This window comes from Rhagoletis zephyria, unplaced genomic scaffold, assembly GCF_001687245.7.
Source record: "Rhagoletis zephyria isolate East Lansing unplaced genomic scaffold, Rhagoletis_zephyria_1.1 Rzeph_scaffold_01819, whole genome shotgun sequence".
Classification (NCBI taxonomy): domain Eukaryota; kingdom Metazoa; phylum Arthropoda; class Insecta; order Diptera; family Tephritidae; genus Rhagoletis; species Rhagoletis zephyria.
In genome coordinates this window covers 23,568-34,595 of record NW_016158903.1, presented here as the reverse complement: position 1 = coordinate 34,595, position 11,028 = coordinate 23,568, and the positions used below count along the sequence as shown (strand labels likewise).

The 11,028-nt window shown below is 34.9% G+C and overlaps 2 long non-coding RNA genes across 2 annotated transcripts; both read right to left on the bottom strand.

Moving 5' to 3' along the window:
- Positions 1-448: 448 nt before the first annotated feature.
- LOC108365256 (uncharacterized) lies at positions 449-4,951 on the bottom strand. The gene is made up of 3 exons (XR_001847898.1): positions 4,516-4,951; positions 1,996-2,031; positions 449-1,936 (listed from the first exon to the last, which is right to left on the bottom strand). It is a non-coding gene; the product is annotated as an uncharacterized LOC108365256 (long non-coding RNA).
- A 1,271-nt stretch (positions 4,952-6,222) lies between these two features.
- LOC108365258 (uncharacterized) lies at positions 6,223-6,789 on the bottom strand. The gene is made up of 3 exons (XR_001847899.1): positions 6,511-6,789; positions 6,355-6,443; positions 6,223-6,298 (listed from the first exon to the last, which is right to left on the bottom strand). It is a non-coding gene; the product is annotated as an uncharacterized LOC108365258 (long non-coding RNA).
- Positions 6,790-11,028: the final 4,239 nt, after the last annotated feature.

Sequence of the window (11,028 nt, the reverse complement as noted above, 5' to 3'; positions counted from 1 at the left end):
AAGCTAATTCATGTGGTAAATTTGGAACAATACGAATTGGTACCTTAAACCAAACAACAGGATCTACAGAGGTACTACTATTCCAGCTAGGCAGGATCCGCACACGTTTAAACGAACTAAGAGGGCACGAGACGGCTAGATTAAAAAGATCTATTAGCTGGATTGGGTCAACTTGAAAATGGATTANACTCCGCGCCTAATGAAAATAAGTGAATTCATTCCAGATTGTGAAGCGATTGCAACCGAAAATAAATGAAGCATTTTGATAAAAGTATTTTTAATAGGTAAAACATATACTATTTTTAGTCAATAATTTTTAGAAAACTTTGAGCTTTTTTCAAAGCTCAATTTGGTATACTCTTGAAAATTTTTCTTATTAGGGTGTTTTTATATACTTTTCTTATANCACCAATATTCTGAGTATAGAGGAAGTCAACCAGCTTGTCAGTGAGATCGGCGCTCCTCCATACAGCAACGCCATCGAAGCCATTGAATATAGCAAACCATCGATCGACAACAACACACTCCTCTTATACGTTGTCCCCACCAAAGGTCACATAAACTACATTTAATCACCTGAGCCCGAGTGGAATTGGCATATCAAACAATCCTGACCAATAAACATCATGATCTACCATGATCTGCGAAGGGAAATCACTCGATCTGCTACCAGAATCTAGTTACCTGACTCGTCTTCTCAAGGGAGGACAAATAAGTTGTACTTACGCGACCTGTAACGATTCCACTGTTGACATCATCAAGGATGATACCATTTTCCTTGACAATTTTATAGGGATTGTAAAATTAGGTAACAATTCAAATACACTTAATGGTTCTTATATCCTCCAGATGGACAATGAGACGGCGAGGTTACACCTACCTCCATTGAACATTGACAACAAGGCTAATTCAAAAACCGAGGAACGTCTATCTGATCTGCGGGACGCAGATCTTTAAAGGGGGAGGAGTTAACACATCCGCCGTCACCCAACATGTGGCATTCCCACAGTCTAGCAATACACGTGCGCCATGTCAGCATAATTATGGTTCACAACATAATTGACATCCTACACCTTTGTCAAGGCCAAGTGCATTTCACCATATCATGCAATAGCAATATTGCGCAACGCTATCACACACTTATGGGAACCGTCGGCCACAGTTATACCTCTGGCTAATGCTTACGCAACCATTAGTATAACGGAGCCAATGCATTAGGCATTGTAGCGGTGTCAGCATAATCTCATTTCACACGGTTACCTGTGGGAATTCAAGGCCAAGGCGGCTCACTGACGTCGCGTATGTCTGGCTGTAGAACAGCGGCTGCGGAACAGGCTATAAAGGGCGGCAGAACTCGAAGCAGCGGCAGTTGCATCGGGGTGTTACTACTGTAAATTAGGCCTATTTATTTATGTCAACAAAGTGCTTCTATTATGACGTTCAAATTATCTTTTTCAATTCCAGGGCAAGTTGGCCCTTTAATTATTTAAGTTATTCAGGACCTTCAGTCCTTAACTTACATATATATACATACATATATATTTCCACTGCACTTCTTTTTACTTATATATGTACACATTTAGGTAGTTGCATTTTACTGCACTCTTTAATATTTACCCTAAGCTTTATTTTGTTGTTTATATATGTTACCGGCCAAACCCGATCTTAGGACAAACTAGTTTTGACTAGGCTAAACTAGATCAGGCGCCTCAGTATTTTTGATCATAACTCCCAAGGCTGGCATTCCATTGCACTTTTATTGCTTACAGGAGAAACCGGTTTTTTTAGTATTTAATCAATAAAACTCACCGAACAATATAGCTGCAATATTCCATTATTGGCGCCGGTTAAGGTGGTGATGACTTTGAAGGTGCTGGTGGCTTCAAAGGCGCTTTTGGCGTCCAAGGTGCTGATGGCGTTGAAGGTGCTGAAGGTGCTTTAAACAAACGAAAATGTCAATTAAAATTAATAAACATGAAAAATCTCAATATATACCTTCAGAATGTGGCTAAGTCGCTGATGTTTTGCAATCTGAAAGAAAATATTACATTATAATCAAATAAAATTGTTAAATTCGTATTCTTACTTTAAAAATTTTCGCAGTGACATTTCTTCACAGTATGTATACTGTCATCAAAACCATGATCATGATTCAATAATAGAAAGGTTTTGTAATAAAACAGTCTTCTCGCTCCCACACATAAAATCGGCTCCTTTACTTGTGCAGAATGTTGCTTACTCTATAGTTTCTAGTGATATTAGTAGTAAAACCAAAAATTCTTCATACTAAATATTCGTTGGCATCACCTTCGTTTGCGTAATTTTCTAGAACAAGTGTAGAATAGTGACCGTTTAGCTATAAAATAACCAAAAATGCCGATTGATAGAACTTTTTATGCTGATTTCAACGACACCATTTGGCGCAGGTTTAAGAGGTTTATTTGCTTTGTTTATTTGTATTTTTTATTACCACTAAATTGTTGAAACCCAAAAGTAGATCATGATAAAATATGTAATATCGAATTAAAGATAATAACTTGTACTTTCCTAATAATATAAATTCCTTTACCATTAATTAGGCAGTTTTTTTTTTTAAAAAGATTATTTCATGAAAAAATAACATTTGTTTGTTTTTTAGTGGTTTTGGTTTAAAAATACAAAAAGCTATAAATTATGTACATCAGCTGAAAGACAAATTAATTATCTTTATGATGGCGTCATTAGTTTTTTTTATCGGTTATACAGTTCATAAGATATTAATATTTAAAAAATCTAAAAACTGAACTTTAACCTTCTAGAACGTCTTCATCTTTTACTTGCGCCAAATAATTTTGGCATGGTTGAAATGAGCATAAAAGGTTCTATTGATCTGCAGTTTTCGTTTTTCCATAGCTGAATGGTCGGTTCCAGGAAATGATGAATAACTTAAATAAAAAATGCACATATTTATGTATTGTTTAGTATTTCCATTAAAACACCAAATATATTGCAAATTCGCATAGAATAAATAATACACATTTTACTTCTAATTGTATACTTTGCGTACTTTTTGTAGTACTTTTCTACTACCGTTTTCGCAAAAGGCGATCACATTCTTACCCGTTCTCCTACTTCCAAAATACAAATCTAGATAAAGGAGTGTCAAATTTTAGCTGTCACAAATTACATGGTCATGGTCATGATTCAATAATACAAGGTTGGATAAATTTTGACATTTGTGCAATCGACTGCCTTGTAAGGTTGCATTTGAGAAGGAAAGAGAAGGGGGGTAACCATTTTATCCCCTTTTGTGAAAAGGTAGTAGGAAAAGTAGTGCACTTGTAGAGTAGCCATATATGTAGTACTTCTATATTGCTAGTACAATATGATCGCAATGAGTTCTAAATTCGAAATCAAAGAAAGACAACCTATGAAAATTTTTGTGATTGTAGAAGTATACGTGTGTATTTGTAAACTACTACATAGAATGAAGTGCCATGTCATAACAGCGGCGGTTCAGGGAATCCACAAACAAACATAAATTTGACGGTCTCATGTTTCCTTCAACCGCATGTATATCGAGACCCAGCCGCGAAAATCGAACTTTTTTCCAAATTTAATTTTTGACGCATAAATGCTCTTAGAGCACCTGCATCAAAAAGTACATTAAAAAAAATATATACATTATCTACGCGGTTAGGGCTCGATATGTCGACTTTCTCCAATGCTCTTTGTTATTTAGAAATCTGAAAAATTGGAAGATAGAAGATCTTTTGCTAACCAAGACAAAACTTATTATTATGGTATTTTATATTTATGTTGGCCGAATCCAATAAAGCACGCTATTCGACTCCCTTCTATGCTAATTGACGCCAATTGGAAATACCACCTAATGCCAAGTCCATGCCAAGTCCTTCTCTAACAGGTATTTTTATCCTCTGCCACCCCCAGCGGCCACAGAGCTTCTCATAGATTTACAAAATTTTTTTTTGATAATTTTTCATATGAGTTGTTTTCAAATAAGAATTTGTGAAAATGCTCCTGAATTTTGAAAAGTAAAATTGTCATTTTGAGTACATTCTCTTATCGGATCTCTCTTTCTTTTTTCAATATTTCGGCACTCTGATGTTGGGGAATATACTTTGAATGTACTAGCAATATAGAAGTATTACATATATGAGAGTAGCCAAAGGCTGGCATTCCATTGCAGTTTATACTTTTATTGCTTACTGGAGAAACCGTTTTTTTAGTATTTAATCAATAAAACTCACCGAACAATATAGCTGCAATATTCCATTATTGGTGCCCTTTAAGGTGATGACTTTGGTGCTGATGGCTTCAAAGGTGCCTTTGGCGTCCAAGGTGCTGATGGTGAATGCCAAATCTGTAAACAAACAAAAAATGTCAATACAAATTTATAAACATATGAAAAATCTCAATATATACCTTTAGAGCGACTTAGTCAGCTGATGTTTTGCAATCTGAAAGAAAAGATTACATTATAATCAAATAAAATTGTTAAATACGTATTCTTACCTTCCAAATTTTCGCAGTGACATTTCTTCACAGTATGTATACTGTCATCAAAACCTTGATTCAATAATAAGAGGTTGGATAAATTTTGACATTTGTGCAATCGACTGCCTTGTAAGGTTGCATTTGAGAAGAAAAGAGAAGGCGTGTAACCATTTTATCCCCTTTTGTGAAAAGGTATTTGGAAAAGTAGTCTGGTAGTGCTGAAACATGATTCAAAAATACAAGGTTGGATAAATATTGACATTTGTGTCAATCGAATACCTTGTAAGGTTGTATTTGAGAAGGAAAGAGAAGGCGGGTAACCATTTTATCCGCTTTTGTGAAAAGGTAGTAGGAAAAGTAGTCTGGTAGTGCTGAAATGCGTTTTTTGTATAAAAATTGAATTAAATATAAAAAGCTGATTCTTCTGATCTACACAATTGATAATGAATTAACTTTTTATGGTATATTAAACATGTTTATTCACATAAAATTCAGACCAAAGAAAAATCTTTTCGGCAAATTTTCCCAATTATTTAAAATAAACCATGGTTTCATTAAAATTCCAGTATATATTAAACAAAATTAATGGAATTCAGCCAAATCCTTAATTCAAAGGGACTACAGCACACACCGTCTTCAAAAGAGTCACTACTCAAAATTTCGGCTGGAGCAAATTTCTGTTATAGTTTGTAAAAAAACCTAAGGTAAATTCGCCCTGGTACATATGATTATCTTGTGCTAAGAAATAGTTTTTCGCATTTTCTGACAGACGTATTATTTTGAGTTTTGGTTTTTGAAGACGGTGTGCATTATAAAGAAATATGGGTGTTTCCATCGGAAGGTCCACCACGACAAAAAAAAATAAAAGTCTTATATCTAACGTATTTACGGGCCGATTTGTCTGCTTTTTAAAATATATACTGACTATTTAAGTAGAATCATGTCTGCGTAAAATGGTCTTCCTAGGTGGCGCCAAGGTCGAGGTATTTCGAAAAACCCTATTTATGGTCCGATTTGGTTCGAATTTGGCGTATGTAGTTGAAACATAATAAATCATAGATTTCCAAAAAATTTACCCTGAATTTGCGCTAAAGTCAAAATATAAACTATATTCGACATAAAATACATGTTTTATTCTCATTTTCGTTGTTAGTGTTTCCGACAGGGTAGGAGTGTGATGTAATGTGGAACGATTTTCCGTCATCCCTTGTCAAATTTGGTTTGGAGACAAACCGGTTTCGGCGTTGTGCCATCTTCAGGGAAAATCGTTCCACATTACATGTTTTATTTGCGTTAAAAATTCATTTAAAAGTAATATTAACAAAAATATAACGATGGAAATTTGTGTCACGTGACGCCACGCCACGTGACGTTTCAGACGCGATTTTGTAAGAAATGAAAAAATCAACTTCCATTTTTTGTCACGTAACGAGACTCTCTTTAAATGCTTATATTTCAGGACCAAGCAGTTCGATTGTTTTAATTTTTTGGTTAAATATAGAGCTAATTATGTGCTATACAATGGCCCAAAAAAGTTAAAGAAAACAAATGGTATTCTTTTTTTGTATCACATTGAAACGTACGACTGTCACGTATGCGACGTATGGAAATACCCATATACAAATAGTAAAGATGCAATTGATATAATTTATATAAATTAATCTTTTAATAATTATTATAATTAATTATTATATTATATTATATATATATATATATATTATAATTGTTGCATTTAAAAATTACATGTTCAATATCTTAAATTGAATTACATTTGGTGGACGGGCGCACAAATGATCTTGACCTGCACAAGAAAAAATCTTTATTAAAATTTGCACTTTTATGGGGTGGTATACTAACTTGTAAGTATGCAAATTCTCCACTTGACCAAACCAAAGCTGCAGTGGTGAAAATACGCTCACCAGCGAACGTCGGACATACAAATGATCCTGACCAGCACATGAACAATTTTTTATTAATATTTGCACTTTCACTTTTATGGGGTGGTATACTAACTTGTAAGTATGCAAAGGCTGCACTCAACCAAACCAAAGGTTGCAGTGGAGAAAATAACTGCACCAGCGAACGTGAACGGCCACACAAAGTGATCCTGACTGCACAAGAAAAAACTTTATTGATATTTACACTTCACCAAACAAATCGCTGCAGCTGTAATTCCCAGTGGACTGCACCAGCAAAACGTGGACGGACACACAGAGATCCCAGCACGTCAAACTTACTTGCAACGGCTGCACTTACTGTAAAACGCAGGTTATTGAATAAAAATTTTGAATAACTCCCATACTCTGTAAAGAAATATGTAAATAATTGTTTTAATTCAAAATAGTTCCATTATTTTTTTGATTTTTTTGCATGCTTACTTGAACTTGCGCAATAAGAAAATCAATTTCGATGAAACAATCGATGAAAATATCGGCAGTGTTGCCTGTTGAACTTTTTATACGAAGACAAGACTTCTCCTTGTATTTTAGTAGTAGTTTCCATAAATCAAAAAAGAGATCAACACAAGCTAAGGCAGAATGCGGGAGCGAGACAACTGCCTGGTTATCCAACCTTGTATTATTGAATCGTGATCAAAACTCCGATGTTTCTAGCTTGCTCGCTTTAACACATAGAATTCTTATTGTAGTACGCATTATTACCGGGTACGCAGCTCTAACAAAGGGATTTTTTTTTACCGTTCGAACAAAAGATTTGGAAGTGTGTGGGTGAGATGACTAAAAAGTTGTGAATGTGTTTGTAAATCGTTCGAATTTCAGGGGAAAGTGTCTCTGTCTTTGATTTTCGAAGTAAATTGAACAATTCGGTCACGTCTTGGTTAATTTGAGTAAAAGACGCAAGACAAAATTGAAAAGAATCACAGAATTATGAAAAAGTGGTTTGTGTTTGGATGTTTTCGGAAATAATATGAAATTCACGCCAAACGACACTAACCGCGGTTGCTGAAAAATGTGTTGTCTTTATAATTGTCTGGACGCCTACTTTACACAACAATTTGACAAGTAAGACATATTCTCAATCGTCTTGTCTCAAATTGTCTTATGTAAACGAGTCAGAATTTCTGAAACGGGCCACTTCGATTATGTGATATTATATTTCCAGTGGTATTTTTTCATAGCTATTGACAATGCAAACAAATGTCTAACTTTGATTTTACAAACAAAAATATTTTTTCTTATATAGGGCGATTCCGCCGTCACGGGTTGGACATTTGTACATAAACAATTTTTTATTTGTTTAAATTTAAGTATAAAGTACTCAACAATTCTACATTTTGATAAAGCTACACCTAATTGACTAAACTTTTACGCAAACGTCAAAGCTGTGCTGTTTTGTGCTCTGTTTAAATTTTGTGTTTTATAAAGCTGTTTACGCTTAATAAAGTAAAAAATTAAAAAAAGTGTGATTAAACGTCTGGTGCACAATTTAAAGATAAGCAAAATATCAAAATTTCCTGTAAATTTGATTAATTTAACTTGATATTCTTAATTGCATGTGTCGAGTGTTTTGTTTCATATAATATATTGTTATTGTACAATTGTTTTTGTTTGTGCACATTAATTTTGCTCTTTTTGTCATTTGTGCTGGTTCATCTTTGTCACAGCTGTTTGCGTTGTGTTTATTAGGTGGCAAATATACAGTGTATTTAAGACTGTTCGCTACATAGCTTTCAAACCGATATTTACCAGTTGATTGGTTCTCTGATTGATACATCGTTTTCAAAACTGTTTTGCTTTATTGCTTCTAAAACCTATAAATAAATATCATTTTAAACATGTCGTGTATTTACTCCAATTGCCACGTTAAAAGAGACTCCTATGTGTCATGCTCGCTCTGCGATGGGATTGCCCATATAAAATGTGCTGGTTTCAGCGGTAGGGTGTTAGACACTATTAATGAGGGAAAGGGTCTTGTCAAAAATGTAGATCAACCGATGTAGATTTATTTAAATTCTTTAGGCAGTTCAGAAATGGTTTTTCTGAGATCGTGAAAAATCTGTCGGTTCTTATTGGGAAATTTAAGCATTACGAAAAAATGTTTAAGTCTTTCACATGTCTCGACAACCCTCCACACTCTGAGGATAGCCGAGAAAATAAAGGTAGGTGTGTTATTAGTCCACTTAAAAAGATAGTCACTGAATCTAGTCAGCAAAATCCTCCATCCCAGTCCTTGGAACTTACTAATCTTTCTTCTCCATGCCCTCAGGCATTGGAAACTCCGCTATCTAAAGCCATATCACCTAGGTCTACATCTAAAAATAATAACGTCAATCAAACCGTTGATTTAACAGTGTTCCCATCAACAACTGAAGCTGCACTGTCTAACTTAGTTCCTCCAAATAATTCGGAGCCCCGCACATCAGATATCATTACCAAAAAGTTGGTTGTGATTCCTCCGAGAAGATCAAACTTTGTCTCTAGATTGGCTAAAGGTATTTCTTCGGATGATATAAAGTCATACATATCGACTTAAATTACGACTAAAGGTGTATTTATTCGTAAATTCAATTTTAAATACGATCGCGATATTTCGTCTTTTAAAATTGATGTAGCTGCCGAAGATTTTGATTCACTACTAAGTAGTTCATTTTGGTCGACCGGAGCGTTTGTTCGCGAGTTTGAGTATAAACCTAATAAAAGTAATAACAACGTAGCTAAAATTTCTAATCTTAATTCGGATTCAAAAAACTAACTCGCAAGTCTAATTTAAGTATTTACTATCAAACGTTAGAGGTTTGAATACCAAATTAACTGACTTATATTTAAAAGGTTTTGGCTGCAATTATAATGTTATTTCCTTGACCGAAACATGACTCAAACCTCATATTTTTAATTCCCAAATTCTTCCAAATGAATATCAAATATTCAGGAGTGCGTTCTTTTTGCGGTGCATTCATCGATACCATCCAACGAAGTTAGTGTTCCTGTCATTGACTATACCGAATTTAAATATATACGTGTAAAGGCTGGAAAGAGTTATATTTATTTAGCTCTTTGCTACATCCCTCCTAATTATGCCGTAGCAGTATATATGCAGCTAGTTTATTTACTTGAGACCGTAAATGCAATGCTTACGGCATCCGATTCTATGATTGTTTTGGGTGATTTAAATCTGCCACACATTTCATGGAACATCATTGACACCGATGTTGTACCAGTTTCATCTAGAGATAGTTACAATGTATTTCTGAAGGAAATGGCTGAACTTTGCCCCAAACAAATAAATATATGTCGTTTACGTTGATGATGTTCCGAAGGCCTCTATTAATCGGTGCGATCTCCTAGTTTTGCCAGAGGATGCATACCATCCCGCTCTTGAGTAATACATAATAATAAGTCGTATAGTTCAAGTATTAGATATGTTTTTGCGAAAGCAAATTTCAGGAAAATTAACAAAGAACTTTTAAAGTTATCTTGGCCAATATAAAGAGATGACGTGGAGCGTAGCGTTGAGCACTTTAATGATACTGTTTTCAATTTGTTTCGAAAGTATGTGCCAAAACTTATTATTGTTCATGAAGAACCAACACAATTATGGGTCACTAAAGAGCTTAAAAAATTGAAAAACAAAAAGTCACATTCTTTTAAACTGTATAGAAGAACGGGCTTACGTAAAGTACTCAGTTTTGCATCGTAGCTACTTTGCATTAAATAAGAAATGTTAGAAGTCAGTATTTAAAAACCTTAAAAGTATAATTTAGGCGTGGACCTGATCATATTCCGACCTGTTTTCTTAAAAACTGCGCTGAGAACATCTGCGAGCCTTTAACAACTCTATTCAATAAATTGAAGAAGATATAGAATATGTCAGCTGATTAACAATAATTGCTTCGAATAATTTGGGGATAGCGGAGAGATTCGCTATGCCTCGATAGTTTTCTATAGAGGACCTGTTGTGTAGCTGGCTGTTCGGGCAGAGGAAAGTGGCAGGTTGGCATGCTTGTTGGCCCAGGCTAGCTCGACGGCCAAATGGGGGGGTTGTTTGCCACTTCTCTACCTTCAGCTACAACAAACAAAAATTTTCTGTCATGCCAATATATAAAAAAAAGGAGAAAATGGAAGCCTGTCCCGGTCAGTTGGAGCCATCCCACCCCTTCTAAGTGCCGACGGCTTTTAGCCTTGAGTTCCGCCGGAGCTCCTAGTTCATCATGCGAAACCCCCTTTTCCTGACCTAGTCCGTCCGCCAAACGTTTGTCACCTGTTAAATCGTCATGTCACCTGTACTATACCCACGTCCCCTCCGTGTTGCGCCTAAGCAGCACCCACACCAACCTGAAAATTCCTAGCATTCCATATTAAATAATAATGCTATGTTCAACCGAATTTCATTAGAATACACATTCATTTATTAAATTGAATCAAAACAAAACCTAACACATAAAACTCCTCTTATACTATTTCTTTACTTCTACTACTAACTGAATCTGAATTTTATGATTATTATTATTATAGATATATGTATATATATATATATATTTTTTCCTCTTTTTTTCTTTTCCTAATTATCTAATTC